The 17,960-nt window shown below is 29.1% G+C and overlaps 1 pseudogene; it reads left to right on the top strand.

Moving 5' to 3' along the window:
- The first annotated feature begins 2,197 nt into the window (after window positions 1–2,197).
- LOC127262397 (germacrene A synthase-like) lies at window positions 2,198–3,423 on the top strand (annotated as a pseudogene).
- The last annotated feature ends 14,537 nt before the right edge of the window (window positions 3,424–17,960 follow it).

Below are 17,960 nucleotides of genomic sequence, written 5' to 3'. Positions count from 1 at the left end.
CAAATTTTAAATCACATGCATGGGTGTGAATTAACTCTAATGGCTTAGTTTTCCTTTCGATAGACGGGAAATGTAAATTTGCTATTTTGGCCTCCACGCAAACTTCACATTTGTTTTGAGTGTTCACCTCTTTTATATTTAGTAAATTCATTTTTATTAACCTTTTTATAGCATTTAGGTTTACATGACCTAGTCTACAATGCCATAAATCAGAACACTCAATCAAGTACGAAGAAGAAGCAACATTTTTATTATCAGTGGGTGGTGTTCGGCACATGGCCATTACATTAAATTTGAACAACCCATTTGTAAGATAACCCCTAGTTAGGAACACCTCGTTTTTCGATAATATAGATTTATCTGCTACAAAGACAAGTTTAAAACCATGCCTAACTAGTAGCGATCCTGAGACGAGATTTTTCCGAATGTCTGGCACATGAAGGACATCTTTCAGGGTTAGTCATTTGCCAGAGGTCATCTTCAGCACCACGTTCCCTACGCCTTGGACCTCAGAAGTTGCATGATTTCCCATGTGCAGCTTCCTCCCTTCGGTTTCCTTGTAGGTCGAGAAGTTTGTTTTGTTGGAGCAAACATGGCGGGTTGCTCCGGTGTCAATATACCAAGCTCTCAGACTTTCCACATTATTTGTTTCGTACACAACAGCGACAAGGTCGTCACTATTGAGATCACGATCAGTCTGGTGGCTCGTCTCAACCAATTGGGAACTCGGCTTTTTCTTTTTCGGTGTCTTGCAGTCCTTAACCTAAACGTACACTCTAAAGAAAGCATTTCAGTATGCATCAACATTAACATCTCTTTCAATCACTACAAGATTTAAAATACAACCATACAAAATTATATAATAAAAATATGATAAAATTTCTTGTAACTCACATGTGGTTTCAAATGTCTTTTCCATCATTAGTTTAAAATATGTGCAACCTTCCATCGTGTTTAAGGAAGTATTTTAAAGATTCACCAACTATCTAAACTTAATGGATTGGCATAAACTATTGTTGTTCGACTACTAAAGTTTGGAATTTTTTTTGCAATGTTTTTTGAAAATACATGAAAAAGTTATACAATGAATGTAATGGTCCGTAGGCCTTTTAAACCATAAAGAATTTTATGAGGAATTTTGCTTTAAAACAAAATTTAGTACATATATACAAAGTGAATACCTTTATATGTATATTCACACCATATATCCATGACATGCTTGTGATATATTTTTTAAATAAAGAGCGGCGATTGTAACTCATTACTCCCTCCGTCCGTCTCTAAAGGTCTCATTTACATTTTCCGTCATTGTATTTATCATTAAAAATATCTTCATATTTGTATAATTGTTTTTTGTACAAATGTCATTTTATTATTATTATAGGACATTGATATAAGTATATTTACAATTTTTTTTTTAATTTGTATTACATTTTGATATAATAATTAATATTAAAATATTAAGAAGGAAAAGTAAATGGGGCACTTAGAGCCGGACGGAGCTAATATATTTTAGTGTAGTAAAAAATAAAGTATCATTTGCTTGATTTGTAGTTCATCAAAGCTTTAACTTTACTAAGAATAAACTCAAAACTAGTATAAAAAAGTCCTGAACTTTAAAATCCTAAATCTGTTATACAATCATTATTATTAGCTTTTTTACTATACAATCATTATTATAATCTATAAATCACAAAATATCAGCTTCAAAGTACTATTAAAAGAAAAAAAAAATTGAAACTAAATTCCAAAAGGATACACGTTTGAGAATTAAATCCTATAGAGCAAAACCTTAGATGAAATGATCACAATTATACAATAAAAAAGAACAGTTTAAGAAGATAAAACTTTTTATAAGCTTAAAAAAACTTGAAATAGATAAATAAAATTTATACATGATTTATTACCAAAATCTATTGAGCAAGAACTGAACAAAAACTGGTACACATATATTTTTATAGTTAAAATGTAATAAAAAATTTATAATAAAACCTAAACTATTACTTTAACATATACGACTTATTTTAAATTCATTTTCTTTTTGTTTAAGTCAGTTTTTTAAACAAAAAGGGAAAATAGCAACTTGTTTATTATTATTATTGACATGATATTTTTTTTTTATTTTTAGGCTTGTGAATTTATTATAAAGTATAATCAATGGTCTTTTATTATTAATCATTATTTTTGGGCATAGATTATGAAAGAATATGCCAACGAGGTTAAGATGTTGAAGAATAAAGTGAGGAATCAAATAACAGATCAAGATATGGGAATGATGGATGCTATGAATCTCATTGATACACTCGAACGCCTAGGCATAGCATATCATTTTGAAAATGAAATTTCAGAGAAATTACAAGAAATTTATGACCTCCTCGATACCGACAAATACTGTGATCTCTACACAGCTGCTCTTCATTTTCGGATACTCAGGCAGCGTGGGTATTATATATCTTGTGGTATGTAGATATGTTGGGTTAGAATTAAATATAACCATAATACCAAGTGTTTAATTTGATTTGAATGCGCAGATATTTTTCAGAAATAGATGAATGGTAATGGAAATACCAAGAGTCGATTAAGAATGATGTAAGGGGTTTGTTAGGCTTGTATGAAGCAACACGTCTGAGAATACATGGAGAAAGTATATTAGATTAAGCACATGTTTATACTAGGACCAGTTTAAAAAATGTTAATCAAAGTCTCGATCAATCACCCCTCAAGAAACAAGTCGAGCACGCATTAGTTCAAGTCCTACACTTGGGCTGCCCAAGAATCGAAGCACGATTCTTCATCTCCATCTATGAAGAGGAGATTGAACACCGAAATGAGTCTTTGTTGAACTTGGCCAAATTCGACTATAATTTACTTCAAATATTACACAAGAAAGAGAGTCAGGAATTGTCACGGTAAACTGATCAATTATTTGCATATTTACTCATGAATAATCTCTCAAACTATGTTTACTCATATTTGTCGGTGTAGGTGGCGGAAAGAACTGAATCTAATACCAAAACAAAATATGCCAAGGACAGATTGGTTGAATGCTATTTTTGGGCCGCAGGAGTGTACTACGAACCCGAATATTCGCGCGGACATGTTATGCTTACAAAACTTATGATCATTATATCAATAACAGATGATACGTATGATGCTTATGGCACGCTTGAAGAGCTACAAGTTTTCGCAAAAGCAATAGAAAGGTAAAATTCTAAATCATGTGTTTGTGAGAGAGAAAGGAAGGGAGATATTACTTACTAGTTCATTTCAATTAATTCTTTAAAGTTAATTATTGTTTTATTAATTGAATGGGATATTGGGGAGATTGATGAACTCCCAAATTACATGAGAGAATTCTATAAAACTATTCGAGAGCTCTGCCAAGAATTTGAAGATGAGCTAAGCAGTGAAGGAAGATTCTAATCAATAAAATTCGCCTTCGATGTTTTATGATGATATTACACTTAATTGTCTCTTTATCTTACAATTCCTTGGTATATAATGTTTTAATTGAATTTGACATATATATAATAACTTAAATGTAGCACACAGAATTGGTAAGAAGCTACTCCCTCTGTCCGGAAAATTTAGCCCTTTTGGGCTCGGCATGCGGATTAAGAAAAATAAATATTTCATTGAAAAGTTAGAAAAAGTAAAAAATGTAGTTGGGATTATTTTTGAAATTTAACTACAATTTAAACATAATAGAGAGACAGTGTAATAAATTTAGTGATATTTATTATAAATAAGTATTGAATGAAGGATAATAATAATATGACTTTTTGACTTTTTCAAATATAATAATAGGGTAAATTTACGGATGGAGAAAAAGGAATGTGAGAATAAATTTAACAAAACAGAAGGAATATTATATTGAGGCGAGTGGTTCATGCAACTATGCAAGGAATATATCCAACCTTTGAGGACTATCTTAGCAACTTTCATATTACTTACACCTATTTTTATCACACCATGGTGTCACTGTTGGGAATGAAATTTGTGGCAGAGAAGGTATTTGAGTACAAACCTAATATGATTGTTGCTAGCGGCATCAATTGCTGGCTCATGGATGATATCACTAGTTAGAAGGTACAAGTGAAAAGTTATATTATGCCAATATGTCTAAATACATTAATTTGATTATTTGTTAACATATATATTGTAGGGTAAACAGTTTTTTTTAGTCTCGTAACTGTACCCCTTTATCATTTTAGTCCCGTAAGTGCAGCTTGTCGCAAACTAGTCCTATAAGTGAAAATATTTGTTGTTTTAGTCCTCCGGCGCCGGAGACGCCCGCGTGGCATGCCGGAGGTGACATGTCCGCCAGGTCAGCGACACCTGGCTGACACGTGGATTTTTTTTTCATTTTTTTAATTTTTTTTAGTTGGACCAAATAAAAAAAATTAAAAATAAGTTTTAAAAAAAATTTTAAAAAATGAAAAAAAATAAAAAAATCCACGTGTCCACCAGGTCAGCAGCGACACCTGGCGGACACATCACTTCCGGCGAGCCACACGAGCATCTCCGGCGTCGGAGAACCAAAACAGCAAAAATTTTTCACTTATGGGACTAGTTTGCGACAGGTTCCACTTACGGGACTAAAATGATAAGGGGGTCCGATTACGGGACTAAAAAAACAGTTTACCCTATATTGTATTAGGTTGAGAAGGAAAGAGGCCAAGTTGTGATGGGCATCGATAGCTTCATGAAAGATAATACTGGGACTAAAGAAGAAGCGGTGACTAAACTTCATGAAATGGCAAAAAAAAATGCTTAGAAGGATATAAATGAGGAGTTTTTAAAATCATATTTCCATTGGAAAAATACGGTAGAGCGTGTTATGAATGTTTCTCGATTTCTCTATAGCAGTACATAGTTTGACAAATATTTTGAATTTAAAATTATTACTTGAAAGAAAAGTTCGTATAAAACGACAAATACATTACGGAAGAATCAGGACTTCAGTAATGGATTATCTTAATTCAATATATATAATATCAAAATTATGTTTTATTAATAAATAAAATAATATTATTATTTAATCTACTATAATAGAAAATAATATATTGAATTAGAATTGAGAAAATATACTATTTTTATTCATAAAATATAGTATCAAAATACTACTTGAACTAAAATATAAATAAAAATTAAAGTTTAAACACAAACCAAACAAACCTAAATTTACTCCAATGTAGGTTCAATTAAATACGACTATATAATAAATATAAATTTTGTTATATATGAATTGATAGTAGTTATAATTTTCATAGAATAAGAAATACTCCCTAAATTTTGTTATATATCAATTGATAGTTAGCTATAATTTTCATAGAATAAGAAATACTCCCTCTCCTTTTGTTCGCTATAATTACGTTTGATTTTTGTTTTTAATTGTCTGTAAAAAAAACACAAAAAAAAGAAGATATCCCTACCTTCTTTCACCGACGTCCATTGAAGAAAATAAATTGTGGAAAAGACGGAGCGTATAACAAAATAGAGTAAAATGATGTATGTTCCGGTCAGTTCCTGTGTGCCGTGGACAAAGATAACATTTTAGAAATTACAGAATGCAATAATTTTTTTCTGTCGATCGCAAAAGTAACGTGTTGACGAATTTTAATTGCATCATATCCCTATCTTCTGAACATCATATTCTAAATATATATGCATTATAATTATATTACCCATTCAACATATCAATATATTAGCCATAAACAATGGAAGACTTGCAAACTTCCATTAGTTCAATTAGATTCACTAAATTTATCCTAATTGTTGAATCCAATAGTTGTGCGAATGATATGTAGCATGAAATAACAAAATGGTTTACATTATTTTTTGAGGCAATTTTAGATTTTATTATATTTTTGTAGAAGTTATGATAGTACTCACTTAACAATGTTAATTTTTATAATATAATTTATTCGATTGCTCAGTGAAATTATATTTGAAACCAATAAGGTAAAGCGTATCATATTTTATCCAAATTTCAAAATGTTGAACTAAACTAATTGCCCTTAAAATTAGTATCAACCTCCTAAAAGTACGGACAGTTGAAAAAGTCTCCAAATTAAATTATATCTATTATTTTTTTTAATATTTAAATCCCTAAAAAATATATAGTATATTTATTCAGTCATATTCTATATAAAAAAAAGTAAGAAAACAAGTAATTTACTTACTCAATATTTGCGTTGGAGCGACACCATAATAATATATTCTGTAAACCATATTACATTGAAATAAACTACATATTTTATAACAGTATATCATTTGCCTCTTCACGTGACGACTATTGGACAAATGCATCTTTTTTTAAGCTTCAACGCATACAAGTCATATTGTAGATACTCGCATAGACGAAAATTTTCCGTACAAAAAAAATGCAAAACAAAAAAAAAAAAACAAAAAGTGTTCGTCAAATATGCAATACATTCACTATTACTGCAATAAAAATGGGTACAAAAATTGCAGTAAAATTGACCCCAATAATAAAAGAACATATTTAGAGGATGTTGCCGCTTAGTCATATATAAACATAATATATATAACATAGTCCATTATTTAAACCTGATCAATACATCATAACTATACAATATATATATATATCATAAAATGAAATATATCATAACTATACGTGCAACATCCATATCTGCAACTTACATCATTTATATCTTATGTATATATCATGTCTATTGAAGTTATATATTATATTTAGAAACATAATGGTGAAAAATATATCTAACATAGTCCATCATTTAAATCTGATAATATTTTATAACTATGCAATATATAAATCATAAATATGAACCAAAATATAAAATAAAAGTGTGCACAATAAGGTTTACTATCGTCAGCCTATCATAAGTTAAACAACATATGTATCATGAATATACATCGTACGTGTCCGGAGACCAGCAAAAAGACTTTTAGGAATAACTAAGCTGATTTTTATTTTTTTCTAAAAAGAGACTAATCAAGAATGCATATATACACATAATCACCATAAAAAAATTACGCAGTATTGAAATTACAACCACCAAATTTGTTCGTCGCCAATCAGCCCTTCTTCTTTCCCTCCCCTAGCACGATAGGGGAATCGAGAGCAGAGGTGGCAAACATGTTTCACGGCGGTCAAGTCGCCCACATCGGAGACCAAAGTCCTCCAAAAGCGGCAAAATCAAATCAAAGATCAAAGCCTCGGATCGTCTAAAGAAGACATCAAATCCAAAGCCGATGAGTAAATCGCTTACACGGAGAACAAAACTCTTCAAAAAGCGGCAAAGCCAAATTAAAGATCAAAGTCACGGATCGTCCAAAGAGGACATCAAATCTAAAGCCGACGATCAAATCGCCTGCACGGAGACTAAAACTCTTCAAAGTTGGGCAAAATCAAACCAAAGACCAAATTTCCTCGGATCAAATAAGCCATAGAAAACAAAGTTGAAAAACAAATCGACCCGAAAGGAGAATCAAATGACCAATCTAGATAATAGGATCCGCTTTAAATTCAAATGAAATATAATTTGTACAAATCTTGTGTTTATTAAAAATAACACAATTTTTTGTTCACATTAGTATTATAAAAAATTAATAGAAGTATTTTTGTCATTTGTTTTTTAATTTGTATTATATTTTAATATAACAATTAATATTCAAATATCAATATTTAAAAAGTAAATAAAAAATTTAATTTTGAACCGATAAAGTATATTATATTTTATTTAATAGAGTATATTATATTTTATTTTCTCACAAAAAAAATCGACATCCTAACATACAATATTATTATATATTTCACTTAAAAAAAATACATATCAAACCAAAATACTTTCTCTGAGCCCACACAAAAATTTGAAAAAACCCAACCTTCCCTCCCGTTATTGCGTTTTCTATTTTTATTATTAAATTAAATTGTGGGGCCCACATGACAAAAAATAAAAATAAAAATGGAAAAAAGCAAAGGGGCGACGTGGCCGATCAATATCTAGTGTAAATCTATTATATATTAGTGATTATAAATTTTATTAAATTGTTAAATTAATTATTATTATTAAATTTTTTCTTCTTTTTATTTAAATTGTACATTATTTTTATTTGGATTTCTCTTATCTAATTTATTTTTTTCTTAAAAAAATATATATAATTATATATTTAAAATATATTTTAAAATTTATCATTTTTATTTTTAATTAAATTATTTGATTATATTAATTTTAATTTATAATTATTTTTTAATAACATATTTTTTTAATTAGTTGAGATGAAAAATATAAAAGTTAATAACTTTTATTACAAAATGTAAATTTTAATAATAATAATAAGAAATATTGATATATATCATAGATTCCACATATATAAAATTATATTTATTTATTATTATTTTTTTTGCGGGTATATATAAGAAAATCTTAAATAAACAAATATATTAAGAAGATGAATAAAAAAAGTAATAAACTATAAATTAATTGATGTAAAAAATAATATTCAAAATTCAAATAAATAATTTGTATATATATTATTCATTTGCAATTAAATTATAAAAATACAAATAAATTATTTATATTTGTAAATTAATAACATATAGTAGTAATCTATCTAAATTTGATTGCATATAAATTTTATTTTTTTTACAATTTATATTTACAATAAAGAAAAATAGTTTGACAATAATGCTTTTATTTTTTATTTTTTTGTAAATTTTTAATTAAATGATAGAAATAAGTAATAAAATGTAAAATTTATAGAGTATTTGTTTATTTTATTTTCAACAATCTATTTTTATTGTTCGAATAACATATACTCTTCTATTGGCTTGAAAGCTAAGAATTTTATAATTGATAACATTCAAATACAAAATATCAAATTCTTTTACTACGGGTCTGTTTGATTCAAATGAGGGGAGGGGAAAAAATATTAAAATTGTAATAGTGTGTTTGGTTCATATGAAATAGAAGAGAGGCGAGGGCGAGGGAAAATAGTATTTTTGTGTTTGGTTAAGCAGGGGAGAGAAGGGAAAATATAATAATTTTACTGTTTTACCCCTATGTTATATAAATAAATAAAAATAAAAGTATTTAATTAAATTCGATTAATTTATTTATAAAATGTGATACAAAATTTATTTGTCTAATATAATAAAAACAATAATTACATTATTATGTCTTAGAAAAATCAAATACTTTATACATTAGTTATTTATTAATTTACCAATAAAGATAAACAATAGTTTTACGTATAAATAATAACATTATAACAAAAATTATATAAACTAAGTATATTATAAAAATATTTTATATTTTATAATTTATAATTTTTTAATATTAATTAAACTATTTAGTTATATTAATTTTAATCTATGATTATATATAATAATTATTTTTACTAGTACACTTCTTAATTAATTACTAATTATATTTTATCTAAATTCTTGTATTTACAATAATATGCTCATATTATACGGGAAAAAATAGAAGTAAAATATTAATATTATAGATATGATTATATGCTAATTTGTAATTTATTAAAAAATTATTATAAATAAACTTGATTAAAAAAATTAATTAAAACTATTTCAAAATACATAATATAATTTCAATATATATTAATATTTATTTGATATAACTAAAAATAAAATAAATAAATACTATTAAAATTTTGAAAGATGTTATAAAATTTCTAATAAAATATGTAAAGGGTATAATAGGTAATTAAATAAAAAATTTTTTTGATAAAATCTCTTCCCTCCAAATTCCCCCAAATTGGAGGGGAAAATCTTGATAAAATCTGAATTATTTTTTTCTTTGATGTGATTTTCAGCACTTTATTTTTGTCTTGAGTCTCACATAGTATTAAAAATGAAATGTCATAAAATGATTAGAATGAAAAAGATATGGAATCCATATGCAAATTTTTATTTATTTATTTGTATTATATAAAATTTAATATCTACAAAATGTGATCTATATTATATATATTTTATTGCGATAGAATGCTAAAAATATTTAAAATACCAACAAAATTATTTATATAAAAAATAATAATAATATCATATAATAACTTATTATTAATAACTTACTAATCTATACTACCTAAAATATGGTGTCCCTGACCAGAACTGTTATCTGACAAGGGATAGAGAGAGTATTAATTAAAAATTAATCTAATAAAAATACATATATAAATGATTGTTCTCTTATATTTATATTATTTTTAATAAAAACAAACTCATATTTCTTAATAAAAATAATTTACAAAAAAATAATAAAATTAAATATATTAATAAAACTTTCATAATTTTAATAAATAATAATAAAATTCTAAAGAATCATGCACACCGAAAAACTCAACTAAATCTTTTAAAAATAAAATATAAAATGTCCTTAATTATTAATTTACGTATAAACCACTTATACCAAATCGTTATTTTACCAAACACTTTATCACAATCAACTAATATATTCAACTAGTGAAACCAACTAATCAAATTATGTAATAGCTAACCGCTAATTAAATCAACTAACAACTAAATTCCAAACACCCCTTAGTGGGCCAACTCGACTACAGATCGGGTATTACATCCTAACTACCTGAAAAGGGATTTCGTCCCCAAAATCAATCGTCCACTCAAAAACAAAAATGAACAGCAACACAACAATGGCAACCATGGACTCCCAACTAATAACACAATTTGTTATGAAACTTTGGGATTCAATATCTCATCATCAATAACAACACAACAACTAGTCAACCCACATACCAATAAGAGCATCCGCATATATATATATATATATATATATCTCCCATATAAGCTCATATCAACAATCCCGATGGTATCAAATCACAAAACCAGACATATAATCATATATGCAATCAAATCACATACTAGCATATATTACATGAGAGATAGACACAAAATGTATAGATATAATCACACAAACATACTGAAGAGCTCAGGATACTACTCTTGTATCAAATTATCTTCCTCCCATGTGGCATCCTCCACTCCATGACGGTGCCACAATACCTTCACAAGGTACATCTCCTTGTTTCTCAATATTTTCACCCTCGAGTCCAAAAATCATATCGTTTTCTCATCATAGCTCAAATTATACTCTAAAATAACCTCATTGGGCTGGAGTACCTTAGTCTCATCGGTCATACAATGCCGATGTTGAGACACGTGGAACACATTATGGATCTTACCTAACTCACTAGGTAACTCCAACCGATAAACCAATTTCCCGACACACTCCAATATTGTATAGGCTCCAATATACCAGGAACTCAACTTCTCTCGGATGCCAAATCTCTTGACACCCTTCATAGGAGATGCACGAAGTAACACTCGGTCTCCAACCTCAAACTCTAGAGCTCTACATCTTTGATAAACATAACCTTTCTATCGGCTCTGGGATGTAAGGATTGGATCATGAATCACGCGAATGTGCCGAGCTCTCTCTCAACCAACTCAGGCCCTAATAGCAATCTATCACTAAAATCCTCCCAACACAAAGGGGTATGACATCGATGCCCATACAATACCTAAAATAGTGTAGCCTTGATGTTAGTGTGATAACTGTTATTATAAGAGAACTCAATCAATCTCAACCGGTCAGCCAAAGACGATTGAAACTATAGTACACAAGCCCTTAACTCAATGTTTGAATAGTATGCTTGGTCTTAACATCTATCATTGGGTGGAAAGCAGTGCGAAAATTCAGCTTAGTCCGAACAATACTAGCTGGTGCTTCAAAGGGTTTCACCATTTTCTGCACAAATGCCTCAGTCAACCTAGTCACAGACAAATCATTCCTCACATAAATGAACACAACTACTTTTGACAGCTGATCAACAACAACCCAAATAGAATAAAATTGATTATTACTTATAGGTAAGCCGGTCACAAAGTCCATTGCAATTGAGTTCCACTTCCAACTCGGAATCTCAAGCGGTTGTAACAATCCCATCGGTCTATGATGCTCAATCTTCACTTTTAAACGCACAAATGATTGAGCCACAGAATCCCCTACATCCTTCTTCTTACCCGGCCACCAAAAGTTTAGACATAAGTTCTGTACATCTTGTCACCCCCAAGATGCACCAAGTATGATGATACATGAGCCTCATCTAAAAATCTCTCATTCTACTCTCCGGCACTCTCTGGAATGCACTATATCCCTCGAAAACGGAGACTTCCATCACTACCGATCTTAAACTCATTTGTTCCTTGGATTTGCCATTCCAAACTTGTTAGATAATTTTAAGGCATTTGGGATCCTTTTGTTGTCTGCGATTTGTCATCTATCCGTTGTTTATCTGTTGCCTGCGTGCAATCTGTTTGGTGTTTGCTATTTATCTCGTTTTCGGCTCCGGTTGAGTCATATTGTTTTCGGCTCCGGTAGAGAGTCATCTCGTTTTCGACTTCGGTGAAGTCATTTTATTTTCGACTCCGGCGGAGTAATGTCGTTTTCGGGTCCGATGGAGTCATCTCTTCTTTGGCTCCGGTGGAGAGTCATCTCGTTTTCGGCTCCGGTGGAGTCATCTCGTTGTTGGCTCCGGTGGAGTCATCTCATTTTCGGCTCCGGTGGAGAGTCATCTCGTTTTCGGCTCTGGTGGAGAGTCATCACGTTTTCGGCTCCGGTAGAAATCATCTCATTTTCAGCTCTGGTTGAGAGTCATCTTGTTTTCGGCTCCGATGGAGAGTTATCTTGTTTTCAGCTTTGGTGTAGAATCATCTCGTTTTCGGCTTCGGTGGAGAGTCATCTCGTTTACGACTCCGGTGGAGTCATCTCATTTTCGGCTCCGATGGAGAGTCATCTCGTTTTCGGCTCCAGCGGAGAGTCATCTCGTATTTTGCTCTAGGGTGGAAAGTCATCTCGTTTTCAACTTTGGTGGATATTCATCTGTTAAATTTATTTATATATATATATATTTTTGCAGCTTATATTCAACTTTCTTATCAAACTAAAGTTGGTTTTTGTTATATCACTTGAGTTTAAGGTGGGATGCTGAGATATTTTAGATATTCGGTTTTAGATTTAGTAGATTTATATTTAGATTTGGTCTTATCCATAGATTGAATTACTTAGATTTGAGTATATCGAATTGATTTTGTATTGCCTATATATAGGCCCCTTATTTTGATGATTAATAAGACAATCTCAATTATTGAAAATTTCTAACATACGATTTTAGAAATTAATTATTTGCAAACGTTTTTTATTTTGTTTAGGATTAACTTAATCCTGAATATATCGGAAGTAGTTGAGATAATTTTTTCTAATTGATTTTTCCTTCGTTAAATATCATTGATTAATTTCATAAATTACCAAAGCACCGCCCAATTAAACTCAACCGTTGGATTTCCAATCAAAATAATCCATCGGATTAAAAAAAAAAAAAATCAGAATGCTCCTAAATTTTGTATAAGATGAAAAGGATACCAAAATTCTTAGGAAACATGTGCACACATAACCAATATCACATGAATTTCATGTAACTTCTTAGACACAATAAAATCTACCATTTATTTTTTTGACACATACATATATATATATATATATTTTTAAGACTATAAAAATATACTATCTATCAATTTACTTTTGAAGTGTAGAACTTTAAATATTAATATTCTATTCATACATAGTACAAATTAAAAGGCAAAAAAAAAAAAAAAAAAAAACAAAAAACAAAAATACCTACATTAGTGTTGTATAATACAAATGCAATGACATTTATATAAAATATTACGAAATATAATGATATTTCTAAAGTTAAATACAATAACGTAAAAAACAAATGGATACTTTGTTAAGATGTATAATATATTTTGCTAAAATATATGTGTCATTAAAATGCTGGAGAGAATAAAATTTACCCGAAAGTGACATTCACACGAGCTTTCAGGTCTCCGAAGTAGTTAAATCACATTTTTTTTAAAAAAAAAATAAAGAATATATTTTACCAAGAAAAAAAAAGACTATAATATAAAAAAAATCATTGGTCATATATAATGATATATATATATATATTAATATTTACTATATAATAAAAGAAATTTAAAACAACAACACAAATGAATAGACAACTTTTTAATATTAAGGAAACACAACTCGGGTATGCTCCTGAATTCAATATTCAGACCATCCTGAAAAAATTATAGTCATTTGATGAAAATTTTAATCAATGATGAGATTGCAAGTGTGGGTAAATATGTAATTGATTCATATAATTAATAAGTCAATGCTTTATTTAGCATAAATCAAGGGAATATAAATATGAGATGTTGGCCCTATTCATAATCTAAATCAAATCACATCAAGAAAAAAAAAAAAAAAAAACAGATAACTCTACCCCCTTTAATCGACGTCCATCGAAGAAAATAAATTGTGAAGAAGCCGAAACGTAAAACAAGATGAAGAAAAATGATGTGTGTCCATAATCTAAATCAGCTCACATAAAAAAAAAAAAAAACAAAACAAAAAAAGAAGATATCCCCGCCTTCTTTAACCGACGTCCATTGAAGAAAATAAATTGTGGAAAAGACGAAGCGTAGAACAAAATAGAGTAAAATGATGTATGTTCCGGTCAGTTCGTGTGTGCTGTGGACAAAGATAACATTTTAGAAATTACAGAATGCAATAATTTTTTTCTATCGATCACAAAAGTAACGTGTTGACGAATTTTAATTACATTATATCCCTATCTTCTGAACATCATATTCTAAATATATATGCATCATAATTATATTACCCATTCAACATATTAATATATTAGCCATAAACAATGGAAGACTTGCAAGCTTCCATTAGTTCATTTAGATTCACTAAATTTATCCTAATTGTTGATACCAATAGTTGTGCGAATGATATGTAGCATGAAATAACAAAATGGTTTACATTATTTTTTGAGGCAATTTTAGATTTTATTATATTTTTGTAGAAGTTATGATAGTACTCACTTAACAATGTTAATTTTTATAATATAATTTATTCGATTGCTCTATGAAATTATATTTGAAACCAATAAGGTAAAAAGTATCATATTTTATCCAAATATAAAAATGTTGAACTAAACTAATTTGTCCTTAAATTTAGTATCAACTTCCTAAAAGTATGGATCATTGAAAAAGTCTCCAAATTAAATTATATCTATTATTTTTTTAATTATTTAAATCCTAAAAAAATATATAGTATATTTATTCAGTCATATTCTATATAAAAAAAGTAAGAAAACAAGTAATTTACTTATTCAATATTTGCGTTGGAGCGACACCATAATAATATATTTTGTAAATCATATTACATTGAAATAAACAACATATTTTGTAACAGTATATCATTTGCCTCTTCACGTGATGACTATTGGACAAATGCATCTTTTTTTAAGCTTCAACGCATACAAGTCATATTGTAGATACGCGCATAGACGAAAATTTTCCGTGCAAAAAAAAATGCCAAAAAAAAAAATGTTCGTCAAATATGCAATACATTCACTATTGCTGCAATAAAAATGGGTACAAAAATGGCAGTAAATTGACCCAATAATAAAAGAACATATTCAGAGGATGTTGCCGCTTAGTCATATATAAACATAATATATATAACATAGTCCATTATTTAAACCTGATCAATACATCATAACTATGCAATATATAAATCATAAAATGAAATATATCATAACTATATGTGCAACATCCCTATCTGCAACTTACATCGTTTATATCTGATGTATATATCATGTCTAGAAACATAATGGTGAAAAATATATCTAACATAGTCCATCATTTAAATCTGATCAATATATTATAACCATGCAATATATAAATCATAAATTTGAACCAAAATATAAAATAAAAGTGTGCACAATAAGGTTTACTATCGTCAGTCTATCATAAGTTAAACAGCATATGCATCATGAATATACATCGTACGTGTCCGGAGACCAACAAAAAGACTTTTAGGAATAACTGTGCTGATTTTTATTTTTTCCTAAAAGAGACTAATCAAGAATGCATATATACACATAATCACCATAAAAAAATTACGCAGCATTGAAATTACAACCACCAAATTTGTTCGTCGCCAATCAGCCCTTCCTCTCTCCCTCCCCTAGCACGATAGGGGAATCGAGAGCGGAGGTGGCAAACATGTTTGACGGCGGTTGGCGCGGATAGAGATGTTGTCGTCAACTACGGAGGTGTAAATAGAAGGGGAATCGAGGGCGGAGGTGGCTAGCGTGTTAGACGACGTTGGATGCGGCTAGAGATGTCGTCGGCGGTGGTTGTCAACTGCAGAGGTATAAATATAAGGGAAATCGAGGGTGGACGTGGCTAACGTATTTGACGGTGGTAGGCACGGCTAGAGATGTCATCGCCGGTGGTCGCGGAATGTGTGGTTGACGTAGGCAGGACAATGAGAGGAGGAAGGAAGTCACTGCACGGTAAAATTAGGGTTGGTAAATAAATTTTGGGTGGGAAGTAAATCTTCTTATTTAGGAAACATTCAGTTCAATTTATCCCGTATAATTAATAATTTGCGAGTTAAGAGAATACATCATAATACATTTATTTTGACATCATTTGAGTAGATTATATATGAAGGGCATTTCACGATAAAACGTCATAATAATATTATAGAAACATAATTTCTGATACTCTATGCATCATTCTATTTTGAATGTGTACATTTTGGAAATTAATTATTTGCAAATATTTTTTATTTTATTTAGGATTAACTTAATCCCGAATATATCGGAAGTAGTTGATATAATTTTTTCTAATTGATTTTTCCTTATATAAAGATCCTTAATTATTTTTTAAAATTACCAAACACTCCTTAATTAAACTCAACCGTTGGATTTTCAATCAAAATAATCCAACAGATTAAAAATAAAATCAGAATTCTCGTGAATTTTGTATAACATGAAAAGGATACCAAAATTCTTAGGAAACATGTGTACACATAACCAATATCACGTGAATTTCATGTAACTTCTTAAACACAATAAAATCTACCATTTATTTTGTTGACACATACATATATATATATATATCTTAAGACTACGAAAATATACTATCTATCAATTTGCTTTTGAAGCGTAGAACTTTGAATATTAATATTATATTCATACGTAGTATAAATTAAATGAAAAAAAATATTTACATTAGTGTTGTATAATACAAATGTAATGACATTTGTATAAAATATTACAAAATATAATGATATTTCTAAAGTTAAATACAATAACGTAAAAAACAAATGAATATTTTGTTAAGAGATGGAAGTAATATTTTATTATATGAAAAATACATATATTAATAAGACATTAAGACATTATATAATTTTTTTTATTTAATTTGCACGGTTTTTCTTTATAGAATCGCCGTTGCCGACGTGTACATGACCGGCGCAGATGTGTACCACGATGTGTCATTTTTCCGACGGCTGACGTGGAATTTGTTTAAAAAATAAAATAAATTAAATTAATATTACTTTTTTTTTTAATCTATTTTGGCCCGATTTGACCAAAATGCAAAACACATATTTAAAATTTGGTCCAATTGAACCAAATTACAAATAACACAAAATTAAAAACATTACAAAAATATGTTATTTGCAATTTGGTTCAATTTTACCAAATTGCAAATATGTTATTTGCATTTTGGTCCAATCGGGCCAAATTAGAAAAAAAATTAATTGTAATTTAATTTATTTTATTTTTTAAACAAATTCCACGTCAGCCGCCGGGAAAATGACACGTCGTGGTACACGTCTGCGCCGGCCATGTACACATCGGCAATGACGATTCCACGTCTGCGCACGTGCCCGGCATGTGACGTTTTCCGGTACCGGAGGACATAAATAAGGCATTCGTAACACTTACTATTCTATTTTGCGAAACCGAAAAAAGGTGTCTAAAAATAATAATTTGGGATACATAATGGTAATTTTTAC

This window comes from Andrographis paniculata, unplaced genomic scaffold, assembly GCF_009805555.1.
Source record: "Andrographis paniculata isolate CXL003 unplaced genomic scaffold, ASM980555v1 Contig65END, whole genome shotgun sequence".
NCBI lineage: Eukaryota > Viridiplantae > Streptophyta > Magnoliopsida > Lamiales > Acanthaceae > Andrographis > Andrographis paniculata.
Note: the sequence above shows the minus strand (reverse complement) of the source record. Positions and strands in the feature narration are given on the sequence as shown.